The sequence below is a fragment of the Pleurodeles waltl genome, chromosome 8 (genome assembly GCF_031143425.1).
Source record: "Pleurodeles waltl isolate 20211129_DDA chromosome 8, aPleWal1.hap1.20221129, whole genome shotgun sequence".
Classification (NCBI taxonomy): domain Eukaryota; kingdom Metazoa; phylum Chordata; class Amphibia; order Caudata; family Salamandridae; genus Pleurodeles; species Pleurodeles waltl.
In genome coordinates, this window is record NC_090447.1 from 736,750,183 (window position 1) to 736,768,529 (window position 18,347).

At 43.3% G+C, this 18,347-nt stretch overlaps 1 protein-coding gene across 3 annotated transcripts in view; it reads left to right on the forward strand.

The window, feature by feature from the left end:
• ARL13B (ARF like GTPase 13B) overlaps positions 1-18,347 on the forward strand; it is a 518,943-nt gene that overhangs the window by 56,696 nt on the left and 443,900 nt on the right. For 2 of the 3 annotated variants that reach the window (XM_069204925.1, XM_069204929.1), the window contains exon 2: positions 1,655-1,861. The exons of the other annotated variant lie outside the window; for it this stretch is intronic. The gene's annotated coding sequence lies outside the window, so the exon portion shown is untranslated. The remainder of the gene's footprint in view (positions 1-1,654; positions 1,862-18,347) is intronic. 3 annotated transcript variants of the gene reach the window in all.

The following is an 18,347-nucleotide window of genomic DNA, read 5'->3' on the forward strand; positions in this document are numbered from 1 at the left end:
TCCTCACTGGTCCACTATGAAAATGGTAAGTAGACACCAACCTTTCCAGAGGGCTGCACGGGACGAGGTGTTCTGCACCCAGTAGAGCTCTGGGATTGTGGTTCTTGATCCTTCTATAACCCTTTCTGAGACAGGATGCGCTCTGGTGTCGACTGCCAGGCTCCTATCACAACACATTGAAATGTGTCGGAAGCAAAGGTACATTCGCGCCCTTATTTTGAGTATAAGTTCTCACTTATAAATGTGCTCTTGTACTTTGCTCATTAACACGTTTCTTGAAAATTAAATTTAGCTGGATACTTATTATTAGGTTTCCTCTCATTATACCTCAATGGATAGTGTAGTGGGGGTTTGAACAGTTATTTAACTGCACTAAACTACAGCAAAATGTGTTTTCTGGGTTTCATTGTGAGTAAAGTTATTTAGTATTGTCGCTGACAGTGTGGGTATGGTTGTTATGGAAACAACTTTTCCAACCCTCCTCACAGTGACACAAACAAAACAAAAACACCACACAAGGCTCCGGAACAGATGAAATGTTTGTTGAGGTACCAGGGGTTATTGGCATTTTAAGGCAGCCGCACATCCTAGTGTTACGTCTTGCAAGGAAGCATCTTCTGCCCTGAGACATTTAGGTCAGGCAGTTATATATGTTTGAAAATGCGGTCACATCAAAACCCCAAAAGGGGACATAGTCCAAACATGGGCAAGCATATACAAAATAGAATTGCTGCATATACACAAACTTCAAGAGTAAAATCGTACATAATTCAGTGTGGGCAAAAACCAGTGGACAACAGGAAGGACTGTAGGCAAGAGGGGGCTGGGTTGCTGATAGGCTGAAATTAAAGTGTGAGACCGAGCTGAACTTTACAGCATGGCTTGGAGAGTTGTGTTTGCACAGCTGGCGTAGGTGTCCGAGTGGTCATGCGGGAAGTCTTGGGACAGTGCTAAAATAGTAATGTGGATAAGTGGAACCATTCTGTGAATGAGAGGGGAGCAATTGAGCAAGCATCTTGGTCAGAGGAAAGAATAATTAGCTTAGTGCGATTCAGATAATGGCAGAGAGAATTGGAACTATAGTATGATATCTATAGGTACATACATACATATTTATGTATTTTCGTAATTATTTTTTTCCTCAACAATTGTGCACTCTCGTGCAACTGACAGTAGGACAGATGCCAGTGCTTTGGGTGTGGCGGAGGCGCTGTCCCCACCTGCAGTGTGGTCTGCCTCAGAGTCTTTTTCCCTAGGGGGTATGGGGCATCGGGACTAAAGAATGTCTAATCTAACCTTCTCCCCATAACCCCATTGCTTTTAATTGCATGGTATGTTACAAAAATTAACGCCCCAAGATGTATGCAGTAATTGCGCTTTGAGATGCTGTTCCACCACTACGTTTCAGCCCCATGTCCCTCGACCCCTTTTACAACATTGAAAGGTAGAGACCTATATCTCTTATTTGCATCCCCTGATTAAACTGGTGCATGTAGTTATCTGAAAGTATCCTAGCCGGTTTACAAGGCTCACACTAACTAGCTGATACACAGCAATCTGCTAAATTAAATATAGATGAGCTAATCAAAGATCCTTGTACTAATTAACTTGTAATGTTTTGGTCTATACACTAATACTGGTATCTTGTTTCTAGAATGGTGTATGCTACCTAGCACAAGCTGTAAATCGTTGACTGGCATTGTTGCCTTCCTGTCAAGGATCCCTATCGAGAAACCAAAAGCAAAATCTTCTGCCAAGAGCCGTAACAAAGTGCAACACCTTAATCAACTGTCAGTGACTCCACACTGTAGTTCCGTCTTCACGCCATCCAGAAGCTATCCACCCGCAACAGCTTTCTCCGGTAGGTACAACACAAGGCCAACCGGGGCTAGTCAGTTTATTGTTTGTTTATTAAAATAACCTCAGTTTTGCTCTTCTACCAGAAGTGCCTTACACAAGTTCAGAGACGGCACAAAAAAAAGTATCATGTTTAGGTGGTTACATAACACACCTTTGAGATATTATTAGTATGGTTGGGATGGACATTGACTGCAAAAACGTAGGTATTCATGGTTTTCTATAGCATAGACCGTGTTAGTTACTTTAAAAGTATTTTACATTGCAATATTTTTAAAGCACAACCACTCTTGTATTTAAGTTAGCACTTTGCAAACACATAAAGTGCTTTAGAGTGTGGTGTGTGTGTCTGTGTGTGTGTGTGTGTGTATATATATATATATATATATATATATATATATATATATTAAAGTGCATTGATGCTGTGTTAATTTTCAAAATTCTCGCACAGGCTGATATAATACAGCATGTGTTTTTATTATCCCAAGATTTTTAGCTTTTGGACTTTGGTGCACTGGGAAGATCTCTGAGGGTAATACCGGCTGCTCATAATATGCAGTAGCGGTTTGCTTGGGAAGCCAGCTTAGTGATCTAATTACTAATTGTTGTGGTCTGACCACTTCAAGCTGGAGAACAAAGGCATTTCTGAATCCAGCATTGCTTTTGGAAGAGTCCAGCTTTCTTTTGGTAAACCAAGCTTGGTATGGGACCCAGCATGGATTGTTGTTGTGGAGTCCCGAAGATCATTTTAAAGGGTTTTCTTAAGGTGAGCATTCCTATGCTTTCAGTAGACTTTCCCAGAAATAGAAGGGCAGTTAATTGACTGATGCTGTAGATAACTTATGTCTCTAGAGCGACTCAGAGAAGGGAATTTACTTGCCCTGTTTTGAAATTGTCTGGGGAAAATCCAGTTTTCAGGGAGATATTTACAATGTATTATCAGTATAAGATGATGTGAGGTAAAAAGTTCGGTCATGCCAGCTGGTAAAGGGTCAACTGACTAGGAAGAGGACCTTAATTTGTTTAGATTTGTTGACCGCTTGTTAGCAGAAATATAAATTAATTTGACGTACTCGGTTATTACATTTGTTTTTGGAATTATTATAAGGTGTCATGTTTTACGGATCCCTCTGAATTTCATTTGACTAAATGTGTTTTGTTAGTCAAGAAATAACCAACTTCTTGTCCTTTTTTTAAAATGTGTTTTTATTTTCTGAACTATCGGAGACCGTGAGATGTTTCCAATGGTTTTGCCAGTGATTTTGATTCTAGGTCAACCCATTTCTGAAATAGACTTCTGCTGTTGTTTTCTGTGATATTTTATGATAGTAATGTATAGGAAAGCCTTGATTGTTAGTCTTTATTCTGTCTTACGGCATTGAAAGTGTTAGAAAGCAAGTTCTCCTATTTTACATTTTATACATTTTCTCTGACTCCGTGGCACACCACCCAAACACTTTGTTCTCTGATATCAGAGTTGGAGAATAAAGGTATTTTTTAGACCTACATATTCACAAATCATTAATAAGTGGGGGAGGCGATAGTTCATCATTCTGGTTCTTATTTAATGGCTCTCTGACCCTCACCTGTTAGCTTTTGTAGCTTTCTTGAATTTTGAGAGTGCCGTGGTATTGGATATGAGTGTAGAGGGCATGGCAGTGGAATGGGCTTAAAAGCTAGAAGCAGTGGAACCTTTATAACTTATTGACGAGAGGTTAAGATTGTCTGACCGGATTTTGGGCTGGAACGTAGTGTGTAAGCAGTTATGGGCGACAGGAGAAGGCTGCATTAACCCCACATTATCTCAGTTTTTGGTTGTTAGCTAACCGTCTTGTGTTGGATATCAGTGGATTGCTACGTTATGTAATATACAAGTGGGCAAATTAATTATTCCATCAAGGAGAGTGAAAGTTTACATTGCGGAAGAGCTAATACCAGTCTGTTGCATAGTGATTTGCTGATGACTAGCAAATTGATAATGGATTTATTTAGCTGGAATGCTAGCTGGCTAGATTTTTCCGATGGAAATTGTTTAGCTGTTGTAGCAGAGGTGGTGAATTAAATGAACCTCATGCTCTTGTAGAGAACACTTATGCTCCTGGCAGAGGACGTGGGTGTCAGGATGCTTCGGCGGAAGGCACGTGATGAAGGGGATCTGGGATGATTGAGGAAGTAGGGTAGTCGATTGTAAGATCTCCATCTTTGTAGGGTTGAAAGCAGAATGCCATCTAGTGGCAAATTTCTATAAGGTAATCAGATTTTTTTGATTGGAGGAGGCAGCATTGTCTGAGAAAAAGAGATGAAGATCTGTGCATAAGAGGTTATGAGAAGCTGATGGTATTGCCAAGCAAAGTGGTGTTGGGATAGAAGAGCAAAAGGCCCAGAGCAGACTGTGTGGGCCACTGATGTGTGAAACTGTGGCGTGCCTCAAGGTGGGCAAAGATTGGTTTGTGAGATATGATCTAAATCAGTCTAAAGCTTTTGCCATAATGGTAAGTGAGGTGACGATTCAAAGAAGATTGGGTGATCGAAGGCCCTGAACAATGTCAAGTGATCAAGAAGTTTAAGGGCCAAGGAGCAGTGGAGGCATTTTGCAGAGGTGAGGATGCTGGGGTAATGTAACAAAATGTTGCGAGACAAGTAGGTAGTTGGAACTGGAGGATAGGTCAGCAGTGGGCTTTGTGTACCAACATGAGGTTGGCTACCTATTTGATATTTTAGGATAGGGGTCATAGAGCCAGAGAGGAGGGAAAGGTTGGAAAGAGAGCACTGTAAATTATAGCACAAGAGGTTTGAGCTGTGATGTGTAAAGGTCAGACAGGATATAGGTCAGCTTGACTGTTTTAATTGTTCTAATGAGTTGCATGGGTGGGTTGAAGCAGTTTAGGCAGTTGAAGTTAGTTAAATGTGAAGGGTAGATGAAAGTGAAGTAGGGGCCGCAAGTGAGGTTTATTTGTGTGCATGTGTGTTAGAAATGGCGGTGGTTTTTAATTGGAGAAATGAGGCACAATCATGGATGAGGCATCATAGCGTGGGATACTGGTATTCTTCAAAGGGCTTGTTTAACATTCAAAAGATGCAGTGTCTTTTCTTAGGGTGGGAGGGGGGTTGGAACTTTTGAGATTCTCGCTTTAAAAATTTAAAGTGGGGACCCTTTTCAGGAATCCTGTGCTATCAGACTCCAGAGCAATAAATAATTTTATACAACCGTTCTTGAAACTTAATCACAAATCTTGCACTGACACACTAACTTCTTTGTGCTAGGGAATTTCAGTATATGGGCAAAAGATAGTACACTCACCCAGTGTAGAAAACTCTTAGGCTTGTGTGACATTGTAGGTCTGGGACAACTTGTAAGAGACCCAACACATCAAGGGGGCATACACTTTTTTTTAAAATAATATTTTATTAAAGTTTACAACATAACAGTAAAAATGATATATTGATTACTCTACTTATATAACTAAACCCCCCTCCCTCCTCTCATGCAATTCTAATTTTGTGATATAGTTCTCTGTTGGCGAGTCTCAGTGGTTTCGGCTGCTGTATTCTTTTTTTTTTTTTCTTTTCTTTTTTTTTTTTTTTTTCCCTTTCTTATCATTCGCAGAGCTTTATTGTTCGGGTTCTGCATTTGAGTCTGTGTCAGCGTCCGAGGTAGTTACAGTTGCTTCTATGGTGGATGTTTCTGGTGATTTTAATTTCTCCAGAATTGAGTCCCATTGTATGGTGTCTTCCCTAGGTCTTTGTTCTCGGATTGCTTCGCGCATTAGAACTGATCCTTCCACCTCCTCCCATTTCTCGACTGTGTTTTGCCAACTGATTAGGTGTGGACCCGCTGGGGATTTCCAGTTTGAGGTGATTTCACGTCTGGCTAGAATTAGGGCTAGATCTATGAACTTGTTGGATATTTTAAAAGCTGATGGCCTTGGGAAATCCCCCAATAAGGCCGCAGTTGGAGAATTATGCAGTGATCTTTCAGTGCAGGCCGATATTTTTGCAAAGATCCCTTCCCAGAATGCATTTAGGTGAGGGCAGTTCCAGAGCATGTGTAGAAAGCCTGCTGTAGGTTCAGCGCATCTAGGGCATTTTGCATTATCTGTACCATAGATTTTAAAGATCATTTGTGGTGTTAAATAAGCTCTGTGGAAGATGTACAGATTTATTAATTTGAACCTGGCATTTCTGGATACTGGGTAGATGCGTGATATGATCTGGTCCCATTGAGTTTCATCCCACGTGATGCCTAGGTCTGTTTGCCACTTGGATTTAAGTTTTACTAATGGTAGGCGCGTGTTAGCTTGTAGTGTTTTATATATTCCTGATACTACTCCTTTTTGGTCCCCTATTGTACAAATGATTTTACAACTGTTATGGGCGGGGGGTTCGAGGGTCCCTGTTTTCCAAGCTTTGTGGGCAATTTTAATGATGGCATTGTGGGTGATGAATAAGCCGGGGGGAAGGTTGTATTGGTTCTGTAATTCAGCGTAGGTGAGCATTTTCCCCTCATTGTATAGGTCTCCCAATTTAGTAATGTTATTAGACATCAATTTGTTGAGACCTGGGATAACTTGTTTCCCTGAAATATTAGACAAGCAAGACAGTGGGATTTCCGGTGTATATGGAGTTTTGATGTGTGCATGTTTTAGGTATTGGGACCAGCAGTGTTTGGACGACTCCCATTCCATCAGTAGTTTATCTTTGGATTTGGATTTCCAGGGGTTCAACAAAATTCCCATTATTTTGTCTATAGGGCAGTTTAAAGGGATGCTCAGTTCAGTGGTGTTTGGGGGGTTGCATAGCAGTTTTGCAATCCATTGTAGTTGGCCTGCCCAGTAGTACATTTCCATGTTCGGGGCTGCTAAGCCACCCTCGGCTTTGGGTCTTTGGAGAGTTTGTATTGCTATTCTATGTCTGCTCTGGCCCCATATGAAGGTGGTTGACATGGTCTCTATTTCTTTGAATGTTGATTTCGGGATTATAAGTGGGATTGTTGAGAAATAGTATAATAACCTAGGCAACACTATCATTTTGAGGAGGGCAATTCTGCCCGTGACTGTTAATGGCAGTGTTTCCCAGAAGCGCATGCTAGATCTAATCCCTCTAAGAGCTCTCTGTATGTTCCCTTCTAGGAGGTCGTTTACTGAGTGATAGATCCTTACTCCTAGATATTTAAAGGTGTTGGGGGACCATGGAAGACCTCTTGTGTTGGTGGGTTCTGAGGTGTTAGCGTGCAGTGGAAAGATGGCTGACTTCCTCCAGTTAATCCAGAGTCCGGAGGCAGCTCCATAATTATCTAGCATACTCATGTCCCCTTGTTGTTCCGTCTCTAAGTTTTGTAGGAAGAGTAGCATGTCGTCTGCGTATAGAGCGATGTAATGGGTCCAGTTGTTAATTTGGATACCTTTATAATAGGAGCCGGTTCTGGCCATTTGAGCTAGTGGTTCTATTGCAATTGCAAAGAGAAGGGGGGACAGTGGGCACCCTTGGCTAGTACCCCTTCCAACCTGTAGTGGGGGGGATATATAGTTGCCGGTTCTTACTCTTGCAGTGGGATTAGTATATAGTAGTTTGGTCCATTTTACGAACCCTTCCCCTAGTCCCATTTTCAGCATGACTTGTTCTAAGTAGTCCCACCTCAGACTATCGAATGCTTTCTCTATATCAACCGAAATGATTGCTGCTTTAGGTATGTTTGGGGGCAAGCAGTGAAGTATTGATGTTAGGCGTCTAATATTCTGGGATGTGCTGCGTTTGGGTATAAAGCCCGATTGGTCTTGATGTATCAATGAGGTCATGTGTGGGAGCAGTCTGTCTGCTAAGATACGGCTAAGTATTTTGTAGTCTATGTTAAGCATGGATAAGGGGCGGTAGGAACGGACGTCATTAGCGGGTCTGTCTGGTTTCAGCAATGGGATCATAATGGCTACGTTAGTCGATTGAGGTAGGGTATTGCTATTCCATGCTTCTGCGTATAGTGTGCAGAGGTGGGGGGCTAGCAGGTCTTGATACTGGCGGTAAAATTCTAATGGAAGTCCATCTGCTCCTGGAACTTTGCCCCTTGCCATGCTTTGGATGGCTGCTTTTATTTCGGAGATTGTTATATGTAGCGCTAGGGAAGACTTTATTTCTGGAGTTAGGCTGGAGGCAGGGAGGGCTTCCAATTCGTGTAATTGGGTGGTGGTCAATGTTTCTAAGGGGGGCGCATAGAGATTGGCATAGTAATCATGGAAGACGGCGTTTATCTCTTTTTGGGTATATATCTGTGTGCCTTGTGAATTTTCAATTTCGACTATGGTGGTTTGTTTTTTGGGGGGTTGCGCAAGCCAGGCTAGTAGAGCGCTAGCTTTGTCCCCTTCTGTGTGTTGTCTAGTTAGATATTGTTTGTAGTCAAAGCGAGCAAGTTTGCTACCTGCTGCGCCGATTTTTGTCCTGGTTGTCACCAGCGTGGGGTGTAGGTCAGGTTGTGTGGGGTACCTTCTTTTTAGATCTCTAAGAGCTTCTTCCAATTGCAAAAGTTCTGTTTCTATTGATTTTCGTACACCTATGTTTTCGACAGTGCACTTGCCCCGGATCACTATTTTAAAAGTCTCCCATTCGATAGATCTAGTAGATGCGGTTCTTCAAGCATTTCTGCTCTAAGGCGCCATGTTGGTATTGTGGGCTTTTCTCTGCCCCAGGATAGAGTGGTTAACAGGGGGTTGTGGTCTGATATCGTTCTACTAAGGTATTCGGCTGCAGTCATGTCGCTCTGTATTTCGGGAGACACCAAAATGGTGTCGAGTCTAACGTGTAGGTCGTGTACTGGTGAGTAGTATGAGTAATCCCTTGACTGAGGGTTAGTTGTTCTCCAGCTATCTATTAATTGCCAGTGCTGCTGCCATTCTACGAAATGCTTTGCAGTTTTCAGTGATTGGGATTGTGATATTGGAGGGTGTGATCTGTCTAAGGAGTTGTTAGTTATGCAGTTGAAGTCCCCCCCTATTATAGTTTTGCCAGCCAGTAGGGGGCCTGTTTCTAGTGACAGTCTGTCCCAAAATTTACTTTGGTCATAGTTTGGCGCGTATATACTTCCTATAGTTATTTCTCTTCCCCCTTTATCACCGCGTACCTTCCCTCTTTGTCAATGCTCTTGTGAAGTATTTGCATGGGAACTCCAGGGCGGATCCATATCAGTGCCCCCCTAGCGTAAGCGGAATAGTTAGTGGCTATTATTTGGCCCCTCCATCTTTTGTTAAGGGCTTTGACTTCTTGTTCGGTGAGGTGGGTTTCTTGTAGCAGGGCTATGTGGATTCCTCTACGCTTGAGGTAGTTGTGAACTTTGTAATGTTTGGACATGTTATTTAGACCTCTTACATTCCAGGTTATTATTTTATACTGTGTCGTCATCGGCTAGATTGATCTGTATTACTTTGACAGGGTTAGATGTGTGCTCTGCAGAATGTAAGATCATGTTTAGTGGCCTATGTTTGGTTTGAGTTCCTCCAACTATTGTGGTTGTGTGTGCATGAGTTATTCCCTCCCCGATAATAACAAAAACTTTCCCCAACTCCCTCTCCCCAGGACCGGTTATTAAAACTTTCCCCGTCCAAACCATTTAACTTGTCTTATCACCTATTGGTGGTGGGAGGTGCGCCAGAGCCGAGAGCTTACACTCTAGATCGGTCCCGGGGCCCGGTAGAGGTATATCTATAGCCTTTGGTGGATTGTTCAAAGTTTATTATTTACTTATGGTTGCGTGACGAGTTCTTCTCGGATAAGGCCGTTTGCTATTGAAGATCAAGTGGTAGATTAAAAGTTCTGTGACCAATTCAAGAGTTACTAGATTATTTCTTCTGCTGTTCTGGGGGTGACTTTTGGGAGGTTAGTGCAGGTGTCTTGTGAAGAGACAGAGAAGCTCCCACAGCTTGAGTCGTGGTCTGAGGCGTCTCCTGATGCTTGTGAGTCAAGTGGTTTTTTTTGTTGCTCAGGGTTGCTGCTATGTCTATCGCCTCACGCATTTCCTGTAAGGATTGGTGTCTGGGGGGTGTTGTAACCAATACTCTATTGGAGGACCTTCCTCGTCTCTTGCTGGCTGCGTGGGAGGGCTTACTCTGTGTGCTTGATAGTGTGAAGTTAAGAGTTTCCATCCAGTCTCCTGCTAGCTGAGGGGTTGAGAAAAAGTGTGTCTTGCCTTCGTGTTCGACTCTCAGTTTAGCAGGGAATAGCATTGCATATTTAATGCCTTTTTCGCGCAGGATGCGTTTACAGTCATTATATGAGGCCCTTAGGGACAGGGTTTCCCTGGTGAAGTCGGGGAATATCATTATGCGCTGATTATTTAGTGTGATTTCCCCTATTTCGCGGGCTTGCGAGAGGATATAGTCCCTGTCTTTAAAGTGCAGTAGTTTGGCTATGATTGGGCGAGGTCTGGTTCCTGGTGGAGGGGGTCTGCCTGGGACCCTGTGGGCTCTTTCGACTGCAAAAAAAGGTGATAAGCCTTCAGAAGGGATGGTGTCTTTGAGCCAGTTTTCTAAGAAAATTTCCATGTTTGCTGTGGAAGACTCCGATCCCTCCGGCACTCCGATTAGCCTCAGGTTGTTCCTGCGGGAACGGTTTTCCGCATCCTCTGCTGTGGTCTCCAGTGTTTTGATTCTAGCTGTGAGCTCGGCCGTCTCTATGGTTGATGTTTTTTGAGTTGACGTCACCAATTTTAGTGTTTTCTCTGCAGTTCCTACCCTTTCTGTTAGTTTGCGATGGTCGTCTCGTAGTAGTGATAAGTCCACGGTTCGATTATCTATTTTTTGTGCGAGGGCTTCACGAGATTCTCTTATGGCCTGCAGGAGCGTGTCCAAGGTTGTTTCTTGTTGAGTTGGTGTGGTCTTGGGATCCGGATGAAGAGGTTGTCCGGGCGTCTTATTGGACATCGGCTCCTCTTGGTCTTGTCCCTCTCGTTTTTTGGGTTTGCCCATTTTGCTGTCTTTATCGTTGGGTGGCGTGTGGGAAGAGAAAAAAGGAAAGGTCCCCGGTCAATGCAACTGTCCAGGACCCAGGTGAATGGTTGCTGCTGCCAGGTGATTCAGTTGTGGTGTGGTTTTAGGCCAGGGACTATTGGTCAATGATTTCAATCTATGTCGGGGAGAGCGTTCTGCATCCCGTTCCTTGCCGCTGTAATCTTTGCCGTGTTCAGGCACAGTGCAGTCCTCTGGAGGAGGATAGCTTTCTGCGCGTGAGTCTCCAGTGGTCCAGTGGGCGATGGTCGCTGCGTCCCTCTGGTCTCTAGTTGATTGTTGGTGTTTGCGCGTTAACTTGGTTCTTGCTCGTGGAAGGCCTCTGTGTGTGAGTCTCCGGTGGCCCGGGGATGATGGTCGCTACTTCTATCCTGCCCCGGGTTGATTGGCGAAGCTTGGTGGGTGGGTATGCGCGGGGTAGGGTTCACGCTTAAGTTTCCCTGATGTGGCTCCTTGTGTGCGTTATGGAGGGCGTTTGATTATGTCAGGGCATTGACAGGGTAAGTGTTCTTGGTTAGTGCTTTCGCTGTGCTAGTTGTTCGCAGTGCGAGTCTCCACCCCGGCGTTCAAGCTCTTTTCCCCCTTGCTTCTGGCTCCCGATCTGCCTGATTCTGTGCTCTCACCTGGATTTCATAGTCGTTCCGTAATTCTTCTTTCGCCGTTTCTATTATTCCCCGAGTCGAGCCACCTTTCCTTATCGTTGAGCGGCGTGTGGGAGGAGAAAAAAGGAAAGGCCCCTGGTCAATGCAGCTGTCCAGAACCCAGGTGAATGGGTGCTGCTGCCAGGTGATTCAATTGTGGTGTAGTTCAAGGCCAGGGACTATTGGTCAATGATTTCAATCTATGGCAGGGGGGGCGCTCTGCATCCCGTTCTTCGCCGCTGTGATCTTTGCCGTGTTCAGGCACAGTGCAGGCCTCTAGAGGAGGATAGCTTTCTGCGCGTGAGTCTCCAGTGGTCCAGTGGGCGATGATCGCTGCGTCCCCCTGGTCTCTAGTTAATTGTTGGTGTTTGCGCGTTAACTTGGTTCTTGCTCGCGGAGGGCCTCTGTGTGTGAGTCACCGGAGGTCCGGGGGTGATGGTCACCACGTCTTTCCTGCCCCAGGTTGATTGGCGAAGTTTGGCGGGCGGGTATGTGCGAGGGAAGGGTTTACGCTTTAGTTTCTCTGATGTGGCTCCTTGTGTGCGTTGTGGAGGGCGTTTGACTATGTCAAGGCACTGACGGGGGTAAGTGTTCTTGGTTAGTGCTTTCGCTGGGCTAGATGTTCGCAGCGCGACTCTCCGCCCCGTCGTTCGAGCTCTTTTCCCCCTTGCTTCTGGCTCCCGATCTGCCCGACTCTGCGCTCTCGCCTGGATTTCATAGTTGTTCCGTAATTCTTCTGTTGCCGTTTCTATTATTCCCCGAGTCGAACCACCTTTCCTTCTTCAGCCGGGGAGTTGGTGCAATGTAAGTTTCTCGGTGCGGCTGCCATTTTGAGATCTGCGCGTGGTGTAGCTCGTAACTCTTTTCCTTTCCGTACGACTGTTCTTGGGCGATGGCACCTCTTAGACTTCTACACAGGGGTCCCCAATTGTTGGGGCTGCTTTTAGTTAAGTTTTGGGCTTTGTTTAAGGCAGGATTCTTCCCGGGCCCCGTTCTCGGCTCCGGAGCTCCGCTCTCACGCGTGCAGCTTCATCGGCTGCTGGCCACGCCAAGGGGGCTTGCACTTGATTTGACATTTGCCCCAAATGACCAGATCAAAGTAGAATACATCCCACTAAGCTGGTCCGACCATGTGCTGATAGCCTGTGAAATACAAAGGCCCAAAGCAACTGAGGAGGAAAGCAGTTCAGGGCAGAGCATGGTATAAATTCAAGAAGAAAAAGATATTTGAAACCAAGACATATTACCAGGAAGAGGCCACAGTCAATGAGAATTACAAATATTTAGAGGAATCATTCAAAGGAACCCTAGATAACATCTGATACAGCGGCTTAAACCTTCAGCACCCTGGTAAACGTTAACCCTAAAAGAGATTAAAACCAAATGTAGGAAACTTGAAAGCCTGTGGCAGAAGGCATACCCAGAAAATGATAAGATGCAATTAACAAATGCACTGAATAAATATAAACATGAAATCAGAAAAAGCTCAAGAAAATGACTACTCTAAAACAATCACAGAAGCAAGAAATAGTATGAGAAAAATATTTGTCATAGTAAGGGATCTAGCAAACCCAGGCTGTATGAAACGAACCGTAAAACCCTCCCAAGAACTATACAACAATCTGTCAAAGTTCTTTATTAAATATTGAGCTAATCTTAGAAGATCTAAATAAAGATACATTGATGAAAGACCTGCTCAGATAAGAGGAGACCACTAGAGGGATACAAACAGAGGTGATGGGAGCAAAACTGGAAAGTATAGAGATATTGAAAGAGGAGGAATTCAGATCCCTGGCCCTGACGATCTCCATGGGCTCCCTACTAGACCCAATACCACCTAATATGTGGAAGATATGGGTGGATGAATCCTATCCAAGCCTATTAATAATCTCTAATCTATCCCTTGTGATGGGCACAGTACCACATGTCTGGAGGAAAGCTCTAATCACCCCGCTATTGGAAAAAACCAACAGCAAACTTAAATGATCCCAGTAATTATCGCCCAATCTCACAACTACCCTATCTGGTAAAAATAGTGGAGAAATAGGTTAGCACAAATGAACAAGCCACTTGGAAAATCACAACGTCCTGGAGAACGAACAGATGGGCTTTAGACCCGCGCGTGGCACAGAATTGGTATTGATTCTGATCATGGATGAGCTGAAGAGGACGTAGACAATGGTCAAACAGCAGGTCTGATAGTATTAGATAGGTCAGCTGCGTTTGACACTGTCAACCATCAAATACTGACATCCAGACTGATGGAAATAGGGGTGGAAGGAGTATTTTTGGAATTAATTGGGTCCTTTTTTAGCAAACAGGACCCAAGCAGTCTCACTCCTTCCAATCTGCTTGGAGTTTAAGAGGACCGAATACAGAGTACCACAGTGCTCAGCATTGAGCATAGTCCCTCCAACATATATTTGCGCCCACTGCTGACTCATTAGATCACCTTCGTAAACTATGCAAATGATAAAATAGATGGCAAGGTGGCTTCAATCAATCAATCATCAATGGAGGAAAAACTAAGTTATTTTGGTGCTCACCCTTCAAAGATCCTTATTCACTCCTGAATAACTTCTGGCTTGGACCAGTACAAATAACCTAAAGCTATCTCAGTATGAAACCTATGAGTATATGTGGATGATAAGTTATCCATGGAGAACACATATTAATACAACTGCAGCCACGTGTTTCGGTTTACTCTGGAACCTTAGAAAAATTGTGCCACTGTTGCCCCAGCCAGCAAGAAAACTAGTGGTTCAGTGTGCTATCCTGAGCAGAATTGACTATTGTTGTGCACTCTTATGGGTGCACCAGATTACCTACTTAAGATTACATGAAGTGCAAACAATGGTGGCAAAAGTTGCACTGGGCAAATTCAGATATGATCTCTCTTCACCCTCCTTGAAAGAGCTACACTGGCTTCCATTAAAAGAGAGAACAGTTTTTTAAATCAATGTGTGTGTTCTGTAAGGCTTTAAATAGGAGAGCGCCTTTGCTGTTACAAAGAAAGTTCAGTCATTACAGGCCACAGAGGAACTTGCTGTCCTCGTCTGCTAACTTAATCTGTGTACAGAAATTCAGGAAAGTGGAGTTTTGGGGAAGGACCTTCAGATAAGGGCAGCTAAATTGTGGAATACGTTTCCAGGTCCCCTCAGAGCTAGTGAGACTCTCACCTCCTTTAGGAAAAATTTAGACATGGCTCCTTCTGAAAGAGTAATAAGGGTTATAGAAAGGACTGGTCAGAAAAGATGTTGCAGAAGTAAGGGTATTTGTGGTTTAGTATCTGGCAAGGTTGTTATAGTGCCAAGATACGTGCAAGGTGCACGTCGTGCTTTACAAACGTTCGTTACTTACTATTCCGAAGGTGGGGAAGAAAAGAAAGTAGGTAAGAACATTTCCTGTTCTTTATGTAGCTTTAATAGAACCTTCAGTAGAAAACCAGGATAGATCTTAATATCACATCATCTTCTAAAGTAGAAAGAACAAAAGATTTACATAGAATTTCTCATAATTCGCATAGCAGAAGTGTCCACTACTGGCAAAAACCCCTAATAGTAGGGTGCTCTATGCCTTCTGAAGCAAAGGGTTCGACAGGAGCACCTTGCAGAACATGTAACAGCAAGGGAAGATCCAAAAGAGAAACAGGAGTTATATTCACCGAGCAATAGTAAAATTTCATAGTAATCTTATTACTAGATGATCATCTTTACCAAAACCTCCCCGAGGTCCCCAGTAGGCTTTTATAGCAGACCATTGAGATCTTAAAGAGATACTGCCAAATTCTTATTAAAACCATTGATCAGGAAGTGAAGTACTGAAGAAATATTACAGGAAAGAGGAATTTTCCAGTGATCTGTTATTACCATTGCTTACACCAGAGGAAACCAGGAGTGCAAGTCTAAAATGGAAGCATTATTAACATATCCATTACTTATTCCTGGATCTTGAGAGTACCTAACTAATATGAGGAAAAGGAGGAAATGCGTAGGAGACCTGATGAGGCCAATGTAGAGATTAGTCGTCTAATGCCAGTGATCCTGGTGCAGAAATGCATGAGAAGACCGTCAGTAGGTGAGCGTCTTCTTGGCAGGCAAAAAGGTATATGAAGGGCCTTCCCAACTTTAGGCATGTATAGACATTGAGATGAGAGGAAACCACTGTCCTGAGAAGATCTGTCATTGTGTTCTCCTTCCCTCTGATGTGAATGGCTCTTAAAGATAGCAGATGACTTTCTGCCCAACCTACTATCTCTTCAAGCCAACAGTTGGAGGGGACCAGATCTCATTCCCCCCGTTTACATAAGACATCCCACTGCATTGTCCATCTTGATTAACATACTGGTTGCAGATGGTTTCCTGACTGTGCAACAGTGCCTTGTAGTTGACTGAGATCTTTCTCCAGTTTGATGACTGGGGTATTTCCAGGATTGACCATCTTTCTTTAATCATCCTGGAAACACATATTGCTGCTCATCCCTCCTTGCTGGAATCTGTCATCAATACCAAGGGAGATTGTGAATGGAAAGGAATGTCCCTCATGAGCGATTGTGGTACTGGCCACTATTTTAGTTGCATGATTTGAGGAGTTACAGGGATCATTTGTTCCCAGTCCATGAAAGAAGGTGTCCACCATCTTAGAAAACACCTGTTTCTTCTGTCTGACCCTCACTAGGTGGACTTTGCTACCTCTGTGTGGAGGGAAAAACACCCAGTGTCATGAGAAGTTCAGGGAACCCTTGAAAATCTGACTCTTCAGAACCAGACTTCTTTAGTCCCCTTCCAGACTCTCGTCCTCCGCATGTTAGCTCATTCGGCCCTTTGTTAGAGCTGAGACTCTCATCGGGTATTTGTATAGCTCTCTAAATAAAAAGAAAAACTCAGTAGCTGTGTTATTTGAAAATAAATCTCTTGTCCCTGAAAGCATGCTACACAGTAGTCTTCAGCACTGGAAATGAGGGGAGTCACCTACCACGTTTCTTTATCCCTATTCATTTTTCCTTGCGATGCTTTATTCAGGAGCATGCACATTTCCCCCAGTTTTTGTACTCCTGTCACTGTATGACATCTTGCTCTTTCAGTGTTTACTATCTCTGTTACTCACCTATTTTCAGGATATTTGCACATTTTCAACCTAGCCAAAGACAGCAGAGTGCTGCACAGTTCTTGCTGGATATAGGGATGTTTATTTTCTGATCTTGGGAAAATATTCTGTTATCTTGTTTTGATGTCACTTGTCTTGCTGGATTTCTGATGATTGGGACACTTTCTGCCTACCAGGCTCAGCTCACTTTTTTTCCAAAACCTAACATGTCAGATACCCCTCCACAACAATTGAAGCTTGCATCTCTTTTCCTGTAGTGCATGCAAGAACTTGAGTCTGATAGACTGGTGCAAAAACTCAAACCATGTTGATGGGTTCCCCTTTAACCACAAGCTTGTATAAAACATAGGGACTGCTTTTAAGTTTATATGTGGGGAAATTCTTGCCACCTGACAAACTCTGCCAGCATCTATTATGTGATCAAGCAGAAAAATTGTGCTGCACAGCCACTTTTAAGGCCTGTTATATTGTTTTTTCTTTTGAGAACAGTGAACGCATTTAATGATTTTCATAACCTCTCATGGCTATTGTGAAGCCACCATGGGCCGCATCCGACTCACTGCCCTAAATGATCACCATTTGTGATAATAATTGTTTTTTGTTGGGTGTTGAAGTAACTTGGTGTGTCTTCTGGTGCAGCAACATTGGCTAGCAGGCTTTTGATTATCCCCCCTCTTTTCCCTGATGTGTCTGGGATCCTCAAGGTAAATGTGTCACACTCCATACTGAATCCTGTTCATGCAGTCCACTTCAGAAAGCAATTCAGTATTTTGGTGAATGCAGTTTGTACTGAACCACTCATGGGCATGAGTTTATAATAGCATGCTTTCACTGTGTTGGGCACCCTGTAGGAGTAATCTGTCTGATATAGTTGCTAGAAGAAGGCAGTTGGCCCTTCCATTCTATTTTCATGCGAAGTTTGGTGTGAATCTGTTCAGCAGTTTGGGTTGTAATCGTGAGCAAAATTTCCCACAACAGCTAAATTGAAAAAAATGTTTAAAATTATTATTCCCCCTTCCCCCCACCCCCTTTTGTCCCCACAATAGATCTTCATGCAACTTGGCATGCCCAACCTTAGTTGACTAAGTTGAAGCAATTGCCAAATATCATGTAGCTATCTTTACTGGATCAAACATTATAGGCAAATCAAAAAATGCCTTTTCATCGGAAAGTGCCAATGACCCATAACTACATAGTGACAATTGCCAAGGAAAAGCATTTTTAAATTGCAGCCTACCAGACAGGGCAGCTGTCTTGGTTGCTAAAGACATCTTTGCGGATTTCAGAAAGTTGACTTAGGAATGCATTCTGCTAGATGATTACCATTTACTTTGTGGTTTGTAATTCACACATTCTGGCTTTCCATTTGCTGGCTTAGGCTCTCCAGGTTCAGTTCCTCCTTCCTGTTGCTGAAACCATGTTTTCTGTATCCTTCCACTAACTTGTTTTTTGTTAACAGGCCTTTAAATCTTGTTCTTATCTCATCATTGTTGCTGTGCACTCAAAGACTGAGGGCACATGTCAGGCGCTGTCTTCCAAGGATGCTTGTTTACTTTTCTTTCTTTGACTTCAAAGTGAGAGGTTTTATGTGACAATTTTGCTGGATACTGGGGGTAGGAAAGAGTTTATTTCTAGCACACAACAATGTTTAAATGAACCGTGTAAGTATTTCAGAATCTATCAGAATTATGAACACACAAATGAAAACCATTTTTTGTTATTTCTGAAGTGTGCTGGAAACAAATACTTTATTCTG